The sequence below is a fragment of the Mesoplodon densirostris genome, chromosome 11 (genome assembly GCF_025265405.1).
Source record: "Mesoplodon densirostris isolate mMesDen1 chromosome 11, mMesDen1 primary haplotype, whole genome shotgun sequence".
NCBI lineage: Eukaryota > Metazoa > Chordata > Mammalia > Artiodactyla > Ziphiidae > Mesoplodon > Mesoplodon densirostris.
In genome coordinates this window covers 99,999,155-100,012,182 of record NC_082671.1, presented here as the reverse complement: position 1 = coordinate 100,012,182, position 13,028 = coordinate 99,999,155, and the positions used below count along the sequence as shown (strand labels likewise).

The following is a 13,028-nucleotide window of genomic DNA, read 5'->3' as shown; positions in this document are numbered from 1 at the left end:
GATTCTTCACAAATAAAAGCTTTTCTATGGGCTGGGCACCATCCCAACTCAGATTTAGAATAATGTGGGAAAGGTTTTGTTCACTAAACTTATTCCAAATTTTCTAAGGTTCTCTATTGTTGAAGGAGGCTATGGTTGCTGATTTTATATGATGGTGAAGACTCTTCTATTAAAATGTGTTTCACTGAAAATCTATCCTTTGAACAGGCGCATAAGAAATTTATCTTGATTGCAGAGGAAGATGGCAATTTGGAGCAATTATTTACCCTTATAATAACCCAAGAGCTTTTATCATCAAGCACTTACCATTTGAAGACCTGACTCCCGTTCCTAAATAAGTGACTAATAATCAGTGTGTTTAATCCTTGCAATACAACTTAATCTTCTGCTAGCCTATTCTATGAGCTAATGAGTTTATATTAAGTGGAAACTGAATTGTCCACCTTCTCCATTGTTTATACAGATATATATTATACATATGCAATAGGATGAGCACCAAAGAACATTTTCTTTTAAACAATTATATTATAGGAAAGTTTCTTTAGCTGCTTCAGGCTAAAATCTAATTATTTACTAAAAGTTCACCCACTGAACTCATCAAGTTTTCCTTACCTTTTCTCATTTTGACTACCTGACTTCTTCCACAAAAACATTTTACTGTTTACAAAAATCATTATCCTCCCTTTTCAAATGGAAATGGTAAACCAAAGACAATGATCAAAATTGGATATTATTCCAGATTCATCAACTTGGGGGTTCCAAGATTTGATTATACAAAACATGGAACTGTACTTGGAGAAAAAAAGTTACACTTCTACATTTTCTGCAACTTAAGAGCCATGAGACCTGTCTTTGCAAAACACCATTTTGGTACAGATAATTTTTCAGACGGCAACTTAGGATTTTGAAATATATACCAGTTGTCAGAATCTATAAAAAGTTCTGCTGGTAATTAGGTTTTTTAATTCAATTCTGGTCAATTCTACCATAATAATTGCAATAGAATGCATTAATGATGAGCATAAAAGTTTAATGCTATGCATAGAATAGAATTCAATATCTGATTTTAATAGTGGTCACTTCTTATTCTATGTAGGGAAGACCAAGCTCTATATTGATGTACAAAGCATGGAGGCTATCTGGGAGACAGAGATGCTATTCTTCAAGAGAATATTTGAGGGAGACAAAACAGGGTGTTGCATGGCCATCTAGGTCATATCGTTAGACCAAAATTTCATTTAATTTTATTTTTGCAACGCCCTACTAATGGTTCAATAGCATCACAAGCAGCCCTAAATCCTGGGTGATAACATGTTCTTCTTCCAGTTTTAGAAATCCAATTGAATCAAAATACCTATAAAAATACCTATACCTCCCTAGGTCTTGTGAGGATCAAATGAGATAATGTACATGAAAGCACTACAGATGCTGTACAAATGCTAGTCGGATTCTAAGGGAAGGCTTTTTAGAGACAACTTTGGCACAGTAGAAGGATACTGGGATTCAGTATCAGTCGGAAAGATCTTAGTTTTGCTAGCTCTGTTCCCTTGAGCAAATCATTTAAAATTGAGTCTCACTTCTGTATACGTAAAACAAGTAAAATAATCTCTATCACAGTGCTGTTTCGTAAATCACCTTCAAACAAAATGAGACCTGTGATGAAAGTGCTTTGTAAACAATGAAGCATGATACCGGTATATTGTTATTATAGTGGTTATTTATTACATATAGAGAAGGCAAAGTAATGGTTATAACAAAGTAAATTGTTCAATTAGAATACCTGTTTAGAAAGGCTAGGCAATTGAAGTGAGTTATTTGTTAAGTACTTATCAAATGACTCTCTCAGTGTCCCTATGCAGAGGGCAGAGAAACGGTGGACAAGTCCTGGACTTGAACATCTTACCATTTCAAGAAAGTAAGGCATACTTTGAGTCTCTACAAGAGGTAAAGGAAATTTTTTAAAATGTATCCACATTATAAGCCACTGGAATGATTAAATCTGTCACCTAGCTTCAATAATACTTGTTGGAGAATTAATTGGGTACCAAATATTGTCCTATGTCCTGATCTGTGGGAGTGTATGAGTGTATGTGTGGGGTAGTTGGGGAGGGTGGGAATGAGGTTGAAATGTATACTACGAAAGAGTGTAAACATATGGTTCCTCCCTTCCTTCGACAACCTTATTCATTTGTAAAACTTCAAGATTTTATGCTATGAAGAAGCATAAAATGAATGTCAAAAGACTTGTACCAGGATGTATTATTGAAACATATTGCACCTGCTACATAGAAACAGGTCTTTATTTTTACGAAATCTAAACATTAAAAGACTAAATTGTCAGGTACCAAATATTTGTAGCTATACATTCCCCAAAGCCCAATAAATTAGAATTAAAACAAAGGATTAAAACATTATGTTAAGGTCTAACACATATGTATACACTTAACTTCTTAGTCTTCTAGTGATTTGTTTAGACAGGGAGCTTAGAAGAGTCAGTAAGATCTGGTGGAAAGCCTTATTCAAGTGACAGTGTCAAGGTGTCTCTCTGAGCCTCAGCTTCCTCATCTGTAAATGAGGAAAGTTCTAACTTGTTAGGTTGTGATAAGATTCAGCGTTCTAATGAACAAAAGTGACCCAAACTGTGCCAGACAAGTGCTTGGAGTTTAAGATGTAAGCAATAATGTTCAGCAAGTAGGAATCTCCTTTTTGTTTTTTAAACTTCTTAATTCCATACCCCTATCTTGCCCTTCCCCCCTTTCCTCTCTTCACTGACAACCCATAGTTTGTTCTCTATACCTATGTCTGCTTGTTTTGTTATATTCATTCACTTGTTGTATTGTTTAGATTCCACATACTGTGATATCATACAGTATTTGTCTTTCTCTGACTTATTTCATTTAGCATAATACCATTCAAGTCCATTCATTTTATTGCAAATGGAAAAATTCCACGCTTTTTTATGGCTGAGTCGTATTCCATTGTGTATATATGTATCCACCACATCTTTATCCATTCGTCTGTTGGTGGACACTTAAGTTGCTTCCATATCTTGGCTATTGTAAATAATGCTGCTATGAACATTGGGGAGCATGTAGCTTTTCAAATTAATATTTTTTTCCTTCAGATACATTCCCAGGAGTGAAACTGCTGGATCATATGGTAGTTCTACTTTTGGTTTTTTGAAAAGGAATCTTCAATTTCAATAAACCCAACAAATGATGTTTCGATCTGGCAAAGATGGGACACCTTGCTCTAAATTTAATTATTCTTTCTCTTTCCCACAGAATACTACTAGTTCTTACTGGTGAATCATTAGTATTTACAGAATAAAGACGTCTCTTTTTCACATTTTAAATGCTTTCAATATAGTCACTAGGAAGACAAAGTACAGTATTTGTTATGGTTAGAAAATAGCACACAGTTTTCTAAATTCTTTTTCACTGAAAGAAATGTTTCAGACTAGTGCTTTGTCCTCAGAAATATGTGAGTTTATAGTATACTATCATGTTATTTGAGGTTAACAAGTATGTGATGCTTGAGATCATAACTAGCTATTGTTTACTAAATGTGTATAAGATAAAGGGAGATGAGAGGCTAATGATCAATAGATTTGCCTTACATAGCAAATACCATTTTCTAATCAGCAGTCAAGTTTCTAAACAGCTTTCCCATACCCTTTTGGGCCATGAGTTCCCTCATCTTTAAAGTTGTCAATATTCTTTTCAAGACATCTTGAATACTCGAGCAGCAATTTTCCGTGTCTGCAGCAATCACCAGCTGAATGCTTTTGTGAATGGGAAATTAAATGGATTTTCAACAATGTAGATACTTTTAAATGAGAGTCCTGATGAAATTATTGGTGAATCAAGGGACAGCAGAAGCCTGTGGTTTTCTGCATTTGCAAATGTCTTTCTAAAAAACGGCATCCTTAGCTCTCAACACATATGACCCATTAATGCCAGTGCCTCGATATTTTTTAAAATAATTCTGATTTTTTAAAAATTTTTTATTGAATTATTGTTGATTCACAGCATTATATTAGTTTCAGATATATAACACAGTGATTCAATATTTTTATAGATATACTCCATTTAAAGTTATTATAAAATATTGGCTTTATCCCCTGTGCTATACACTATACCCTTGTAGCTTAGTTATTTTATACACAGTAGTTTGCACCTCTTAATCCCCTACCCCCCGTATGCCCTTCCCCCCTCCCTCTCCCGGCTGGTAACCACGAGTTTGTTCTCTATATCTGTGAGTCTGTCTCTGTTTTGTTAAATTCATTCCTTCGTTTTATTTTTTTAGATTCCACATATGAGTGAGAACGTTTATGGCTTCAGAATTTCACACAAGAACAGTCAGTAAAGGAGCCAACTTTATCCATATACTCTCAAATTGTATAAAGGGCACTAAATATGCTACTGGTTATTGGAGGACTCCTACAAAATATTTATGCCCTGACTTCTAGAAGTCTAAATAAAAATGGTATTAAAAAAAGGTTTTAAAATCTAAAGAGAATATAAGAACTCATACAGGGAAATATAGAAATGTACACAATGTTATTTAGCTACCTGCTTGTTTTTGTCACTCGCATCTGTGAGCAGAACAATTCAGAGGCCCCTCAGATGCAGTGAGGCAAACAGAAGTCTAAAGGCCTCTCTGGAAGGGGATAGCATCAGCGAGGGCTCAGTGGGGATTCGTCTGCCAGGGCTGCAAGCAGATCTGACCTATTGGTGGTGTGAGATAAAGCAGCTGTCTTTGAAAGCTACTCTGGCATTTGCCATCTATGTTTCTGAGAAGGAGCGTGGCAGAAGAAGATCAATAATTAGCGAAGATGATTCCTGCTGTTACTAAATAACCGCAGAAGAGGAAGAATCATTTGACCTTCATATTAGTCACATTGCTGTGTAGAAAACAGGTCTTTCAAATTAATTCCCACTCACTAATTTCATATACTTCCTCCAGAATTTAACTATTCATTCAATAGAGGGTTAATCTGACAAAACCATGGCATGATTTTCCAGAAGAGGGGTAAGATAGCAGAGTGATGAGAAACACGGGGTCTGGAGCTGGACCCGGTGGGTTTAGATCTCGGCTATACTCCTTAGCAGCTGTGTGACTTCAATAAACTAGTTAGTCTCTTCTAATCTCAGTCTCCTCATCTGTAAGATCAGGGTAATGTAATGTCTCCCCTCTTATTTTAATGAAAAGATTAAATGATAGAGTTGTCAAGAAAGCACTGACAATATTTGGTATTATAAACCCTCAGTAAATGCTAATTATTAAGGTTTCTAGGCTTGAAAGAGGTCATTTATTTTTAAGGTATATTTTATTACTACACCATGCGAATCTGAATCTCTTTTCTTGGTTTCTGTAATAGAGGAAAATACTTGTCAAAACTGAAAGATTCAAAATGAATTACCCAGGTACCTAAGTCATTTCTAAATAGAGACGTAGACATTTTAAAATTACAATGTTTTTAATTCACTGGAGTTTTATAACTATTGCTTATAAAATGCTTTGAACTAAATGCTTAAATTTCATATTTAAAATTTTTTAAACATGAAATGTGTATATTGGTAATCTAACTTAAGGTATATTGGGACTTCATTTTTAAATGCTTCATTTTTTAAAGTGGTATGGTTAGAAGACGAGAATAAAATCATTGTAAAAAATTATGAAGACAGTATCTGAGTGGTGAGGCTAAGGTAGCTTTACTGTCTATTTAAAAGCAGGCCTTAGTAATTGGAAAAGATTAGTTAGCTCTCTTTTGTGGGTTTTTGGCCGTTATTGTTGTTTTGGGTGTTTTATTTGTTTGGCTTTCTCCTAGAATTTTTTTCTAAAGAATGGGATTCGTTATATATTGACAGTCTAATATGATGATATTTAGAATGCCCTGCATTAAATTCATGAGCTAAAAGTATTATTCATACTTAGGATTTATCAATTTTCTAGTGAATTACAGTTCGCCACTTTTAATAAGTTTTGATTCTGGACTGTCCATGATGTATCCTATACTTCTTTCAGTTATTTTTAGAGCATAAGACATTTTCTCTTAAGCCTATGGCAGAAGCGTCTTCCCTTAGAAACACCATGATCATTTGGCAGCAACACAGAGTTCTAAATTCTAGATGCCTTTCTTACATGAGTATCACGGTTTAATTCAATGAATATGTATCAATATGCTACTACATATAACACAAGTCAGTAAGAGTTCTTGCCCTCAGAAAAGGAGTTGTGCATCTAGAGATGCCCAAGGAATAAAATGATGTGGCATAAAAGGCACACCAACTCTTAAGATTTAAGGGGACTGGTTAATGACATACGTATCTTTTTCCTCCAGAATTCAGAACCATATGAGACACTTTGTTACAAAGCAGAAACTAACCCACCATTAAAAAGCAATTATACTCCATAAAGATGTGAAAAAAAAAAAAAGAAGAACATATGAGACATAGGCTGAGGAAATCAAGCTACTGAAGATCAACAGAGTAGCTTTAGGGAGCACATTAACTGCATTACGAGGCTTAAATGTGTGGCCTCGGTGTGGTTCCTTGAACTGAGCTTGCAATTCAAATCTACAAAGCTCCCTGAAAGTGCAGACTGTACCCCTGTCAGTTCACTGCACATCCAAGAGCATGCACCTCTCTGTGGGAAAGCAGGTGTACAGTAAGAACCTCAGACACCCTGGGCCAAGCATGATCAATTCCTTCTCTCACATTTATCAATAGGGCCAGGCATTCCTCCCCTGGGGAAGACGGATGGAGAGAGGAAGCCAAAAAGACAGAAACATCACTCCTTTATTTTTTCCTTGAAAGAGTGCTATGGAAATTCCCCCTTCACTTGGTGGGGTATGAGAAGTGAAAATAAGGGTTCTTGTCCTAAAGGAGACAACATGCATAGGGGTTCAAAGAAGAAAGAGTCCAGAGGGTTGGAATGATTAGGAAACAATTCAGAGAGTAGATAGTACTGAGGATATGCATTTTAAAGGAGTATCAATTGGATAGGCAAGATGAAAGAACGGGGCTACCATGAGGAGCTGGTAGTAAGTCCTAAAGAAAAAGCTAGAAGAATTTTCAAGCATCAGAGAAGACCCATCAAAGTTGACACCGAAGTGAATTTTTAATGAACTTCGAACGCCTGAGACTTTGTTAATATTTAAGAGCAAGAAATAGGCAGTCATCGTAAGGTATTTAAGATATCGTAAAGTGTTTAATATTAGCAAGCACATGCGGTGTATATTTAAGATGATGTAACACTCTATGGAAATAGTATATTATTAAATAGGTATTGTGAGGGTCAGGCTCAATTGCTGGATAAATGAAACCAGCACCTATATCCCACACTAGGATGGGTAGTAAATGAAGAAAATAATGAACAGATTTATAGGGGAAAGAAGACAGAAGCCTATCCTGAAAGAAAGGAGTTTTGGAATGTATAATATGGAAAGTGGATCACTGCCCAGAGGTGAAGCCCAAACCATAATTACAGAAATCATTAGAATCAAAAACTAAAGGAATTTCGAGAGCCAAATGGCAGAGAACCATCAATGGACGTTGAAATCACTAAGAATGCCTCTAAGGATGTTAGCGAAATGCAGCACAAGCCAGTGGAGGAAGATGGACACCCATCCTAGAAGTCATGGTGACAATGATGAAGCATTAAATAGCATAAGTACAGAAAATATAAGTGGCTTAAGAAACTGCTGGTAGTTAATTGTCTGGAATTAGTATTGAACTAAATTCTCCTAGCCTTATGGACAATAAGAGACTAAGAGGCATCAGGGGGAAGCTGGGTTTCAGTTAATAAAAGATGGAAAGAGTTTAGAAGAAAGATTTGAGGATTCATTACAAGGTGCAATCAAGTGCAGGCACTCAACTAACATACTGTGCATGACACAGTAATAAGGGAATGGGCCAGAGTGTAAGTGACCCAGGGAAGAGGGGCAATCTAGATAGGAAAAAGGATACAGGAATTATCAACAGCAAGGATTAAGAAAAGAATGGTTTGAGAAAGAAGCTCCAGGGACCTGTTGACAGTACAGGAGGTAGCATAGTTTAATCCTTTTCAGTCCTCTGGAATGGTATTGCCAGGTCACTTAGGGATGTTGAAAAATTATATTCTTTCAACACCTTACTATTTGGAACAGGAATTGGCATCATCCTACTGGCACTGGCTGCTAACAACCAATGTGGGAATTTTTAGAGACAGACACATGGTCTCACCAACACATTCTAATGTAGTCACAATGCCATCCAGCGGTTAGTTTGGTTACTTTCACAGATACTGTCCATCTCTAAGAATATATTTTATTTTATAGTGAATATTCATCTAAGTTTCAGCAGGCTTTTACGAAAAGCATTTTATTGTATCTTCAGAAATCACAGAGGAGGGATTTGATTTGTTATTTACTTCTAAGCTAATGGAGTTACACCCAGCTTGTTTTCTATATGTGTTATGCTCTAGGAAACATGATTTAGCCTCTCTTCTATTGAAATTAATACGATAAAGAACCATGAAATAATGGGCCTTACACTGTATTCAATTTTAGTCCTAATAGAAACACAATGGAAAATAACATCTGCGACAGAGGCCTGGTTGAACATAGGAAAGTAATGGATATTTCCTGCTATGATTTTATTGGTGTTCTGGGTGATATCCTTCACAGTAATAATATGGTACATACTTTGACTTGACATATATGTAGTCTCAGTTTGTCTATACATTTACTTGGGCAGATTTAGCGGGGAGACTTTCATTTGGTTGCTAACAAAGTAGGATAAATCAAGCTGCCATTAGCAGGAACCCTTCTCAAAATTTTTGTAAAAGCACAGCTTTCAAATTCATTGCACATCTCTTTAAGAATATATTTTAAAGTAATTTTTAGTGACATCCTATTTGGGATATGCAAACATTTGGCAATAAAATTCTCCTTTGCCACAAAAATTCATTATTTGAATCTCCATGGTAAATTAGCTTTATGAGGTAGCTACTTTATTTTTCTATGAAGCAAAGGCAAGAATAGAGACAGTTTCATCATCTTTATCATTGTTTGTATGAGGAATCACTAAACAGTTCACTGGTGGGAAGCTATGAAAAGGCCCTTTGGTTTACGCCTTTATCAGTAGGCATAAACATAACTAAACCACCTTAGACAAATGTACATTAATATCTAATATTGTTTCTAAAGACCTAGAGGGTAGTGTCACCACAGTCAACTATGCTGTACTGATGCAATATTTTAAACCGTTTCAATTTGAAAGTGATTGGAGCCATTTGTCATTTGATTATTTTCACATTCTTTGTCCTTAGACTGCTTAAATTCAGTTCAGAAAATACAGAATTTATTTGGAGAAGAAGGTGGTATTGACATAAATGATGTCAGTGTCTGCAGATTTTCAGGGCTGGGGGAGCAAGAGATCAAATGCTACCCAGACTGAGAGGCAAAACTGATGACGACAATCAAAACAGAAAACTTTATGGTTCATACGAGTTATTGCATTTGATCTTAACTCATGCAGTTACATACTCCATACTACTTAACAATATTAAATTAATGCTGAATAATTTTTCTACTAAATTCTACCACTCTACAATCTTCTTCATGCAATGAACTTTTGGTTGTTTGGTTGTTGTTACTATTTTTTAAACTTTACATTTGGAAAAATTTTAAACTTACCAAAACAATTGAAAGACTAGTACAATGAATACACATATACCCTTTGCTTATGCCAAATGATAACTTTTTGCCACACTTGCTTTGTGTATGTGTGTGTGTTCACTTTTTTGGCTGAACTATGTGAAAATAAGCTGTAGGCACTTCATCCCTAAGTTACTTCACTGTGTATCTTAAAAACAAGAATACTCTCCTACATAACCACAATACCAGTATCACATGCCAAAACCTTGAACATTGGTGCAATAATATTATCAAATATAATACCTAAATTTAAATTTCCCCAATTGTCCAAAAATGCACTCAATAGCTCCCTTGTAAAGGTACACTTCAACTTTTACAATGAATATTCCCAGATACCTTTTACGCAACGTTTTTAACATCTACGAATTCTTGCCTGCATAACTTACTATGCTGGGTGTTGCAAAACAAGGTGATTTTCTAATTTTGCCATTTCTTCTACATTTTGAGATAGCATTCTACTGTAAAGGAGAAAGTTCTTTTCCTTTTATTTAATAGTATCACCCTAGGTTCATGGACTTTTTAAATAATTTTTTACAATCATTTTACTTTTTCACATCCACATTGTGCCAGTTGTGGCCAGTAAGGGCCCCGAAGACCAGCTCTGTGTCTTTCTGACACATGCCAACCAATATGGGGCGTATCCTTACATTCTTACACAATGAGGAGCTCTAGGCCCACCCAGTACCTTCCCTGCCCCAGACTTAAACATAAGAAATCCGTTCTGCCTCCCTCCTCAATGGGTAAAGGTATTGAGAAACCAAAATATACTAATTTTTACTGGAATATCATCTTCTAGGCTCTTTTGGTGGACAGAGCTAGGTTTTTTTAAAAGAATGCATTCAAACTTACCCCTCTAGGGCTTCCCTGGTGGCGCAGTGGTTGAGAGTCCGCCTGCCGATGCAGGGGACGCAGGTTCGTGCCCTGGTCTGGGAGGATCCCACGTGCCGCGGAGCGGCTGGGCCCGTGAGCCATGGCCGCTGAGCCTACGTGTCCAGAGCCTGTGCTCCGCGACGGGAGAGGCCACAGCAGTGAGAGGCCCGCGTACCGCAAAAAAAAAAAAAAAAAACTTACACCTCTAAGTCAAGTTCAACAACACAGGATTCTTCTTCACTTTTTTCCATTCCATATGCATATCCCCATGTCTCACTGTGAGAACACCAATTTCTAACATCATCCATATATTTCTCACTTGCTCTATCCTACAATACACAAAAGCTTCCGAATTACTACACCAATAGCAGTAGTAACAAACCTGCTATGTCAGATTCAAGATTTTTAAACTATTCTTTTATGTCCTTAGATTATGTATCACTAAGGTGTTTCACTTAACAATGCATCTTGAAGCACTCCATATCAGTTCATAGAGATATCTTTTATTCTTTTTGATGGTATTATAGTACCCCATTTTATGGATACATCAGAATTTACTCAACCAATCTCCTATAATTTGGCGTTTAAGGGTTTTTCCCCAATATTATGCCACAATGACTAACTTTGTCTATTTTGTTTTGTACTTTCGAAGGTGTACCTTCAGGATAAATCCCTAGAAGTGGGATTACAGAAGCAAGGGTTACCAAGGATACTTTTGTCAAATAGTGCCAAATTCCCCTCCATAGATATCGTGCCATTTTTCACTTCCATCATTGTACTTCTTAAAATAACCAAATCATTATTTCTCCCTGAAAATGCTAATTATTTAAATATTAAACAATTAACAATTTTATAGAACTATAAGAATTCCTTACACACCCACTTCCTGATTCCAAACTCAAATTTAAATTATATAGGTGGCAGATGTATATAATCCACAGAAACAGAAGGACTATAATACTAGACAAACCTGGACAACTTGTATATTTTGAAATTGTAGTATTTATGATTATTTTTCTCTTAGACTAATAAAAAATACAAAATAAAACTAAATAATTCATATAATGGAAATTTAGAGGGAAAAGAAATCTCAGAGATTGATCTTTATGAATTATATTAGAAGAAAGTGAAGTACTTACAACATAAACATGATTGAATGTACATTACAGTTATTTCTTGGAGTATGACTATCTGTATATTATATATGCTACTCTCACTGAAAATATAATCTTCTCTGTCTTAACTTTTCTTCTAGGGTTCTCAGTCTCTGTATCAACTTTATACCTTCCTAGATTTCTAATATTTCTATTTAAACAGTTCCTAAGATCTCACAATCTGATTTCTTAGTTCCCATTCCCAGGCCACAAAGTGTGGAAGATGAACTCATGTGACTGAACCACTATAGATGTCCCTCATGTGACACCAAAGGGCTTTCACTGCCACTCAGCAGTACTTCCTTCTCCAGGCTCCAGATGTCTGAAATTCACCTTTCTACACCTTTTCTTTCAGCTGATGACCTTGGTTTTTACTTTACTTGAAAACCAAGGGCATTCAATTGGTATTCATACCAATTCTACCCTCCCTTCCTTGTAACGTCTTTATTTTCACTCTTCCTGCAGGCTAACTCTCCCCCTCTCACCTCCACACACCTGCACCCTTCCTCTGGAGCTGTGCTCCATCAATCATCTCCTTTTCAGCTTACAATTTGTTAAATCTTTCTGTCTTCTGGCAACTTCTCTTTGTCTCCACACATGCTTAGGACTCCCACATTCTAACAACAGCTTTCTTCACCTTCTTAACTTTGAATTGTTACTTCTTCTTGTCCTTTCCGTGGCAAAATTCTTAAAGTCGCTGTTTTAAAAATCACAGCTTCTGTTTACTCTCTTGTCAAGCCCTTGTAATCTGGCTTCCACTTCACAGAATATGTTCTTTTAAAAGTTTCTAGTGACCTCTAAACTCTAATTCCAGAAGTCTCTTACTGTTCTCCATCCTTCTTAAGCTCACTTCAATGTTTGGCGCTATTGATTGATTTCCTCTTCAAACTCCCTTTCTGAGATCATCTGGACTCTTTGTTATCACAGTTTTCCTCCTCAACATTCCCTCTCCCTCTTGTTCACTAGTTCATCCCAACTCCTAACATTAGGGATTTCCTAAAAGTCTTCCATAAGGTTTATTTGAATAGTTCATCAGGTAAACAACGTGTTGGAAGACCACACATGAGGATGTTTCCTGGACTGTGAAAATGGTAGAATGCATATTGGGGAGCTCATTGCACAAAGCCTGAGAGTTACAGGTATATAGATAGGTTCAGATGAAGTATATGGCAGCAGATAATAGATAGGCAACAGGTATATATAAGTTCAGGTAATGGGCCATGTAGTTCTAAGACTATTTCTTGGGCCAGTATGTATCACAATATTTGTGGGCCAGTATTTCTCAGGCAATTACATATCCA

At 36.1% G+C, this 13,028-nt stretch overlaps 1 protein-coding gene across 3 annotated transcripts in view; it reads left to right on the top strand.

The window, feature by feature from the left end:
* The window catches only part of SYT1 (synaptotagmin 1), a 566,654-nt gene that overhangs the window by 315,599 nt on the left and 238,027 nt on the right, over positions 1-13,028 (top strand). The gene's annotated exons all lie outside the window — the stretch shown is intronic.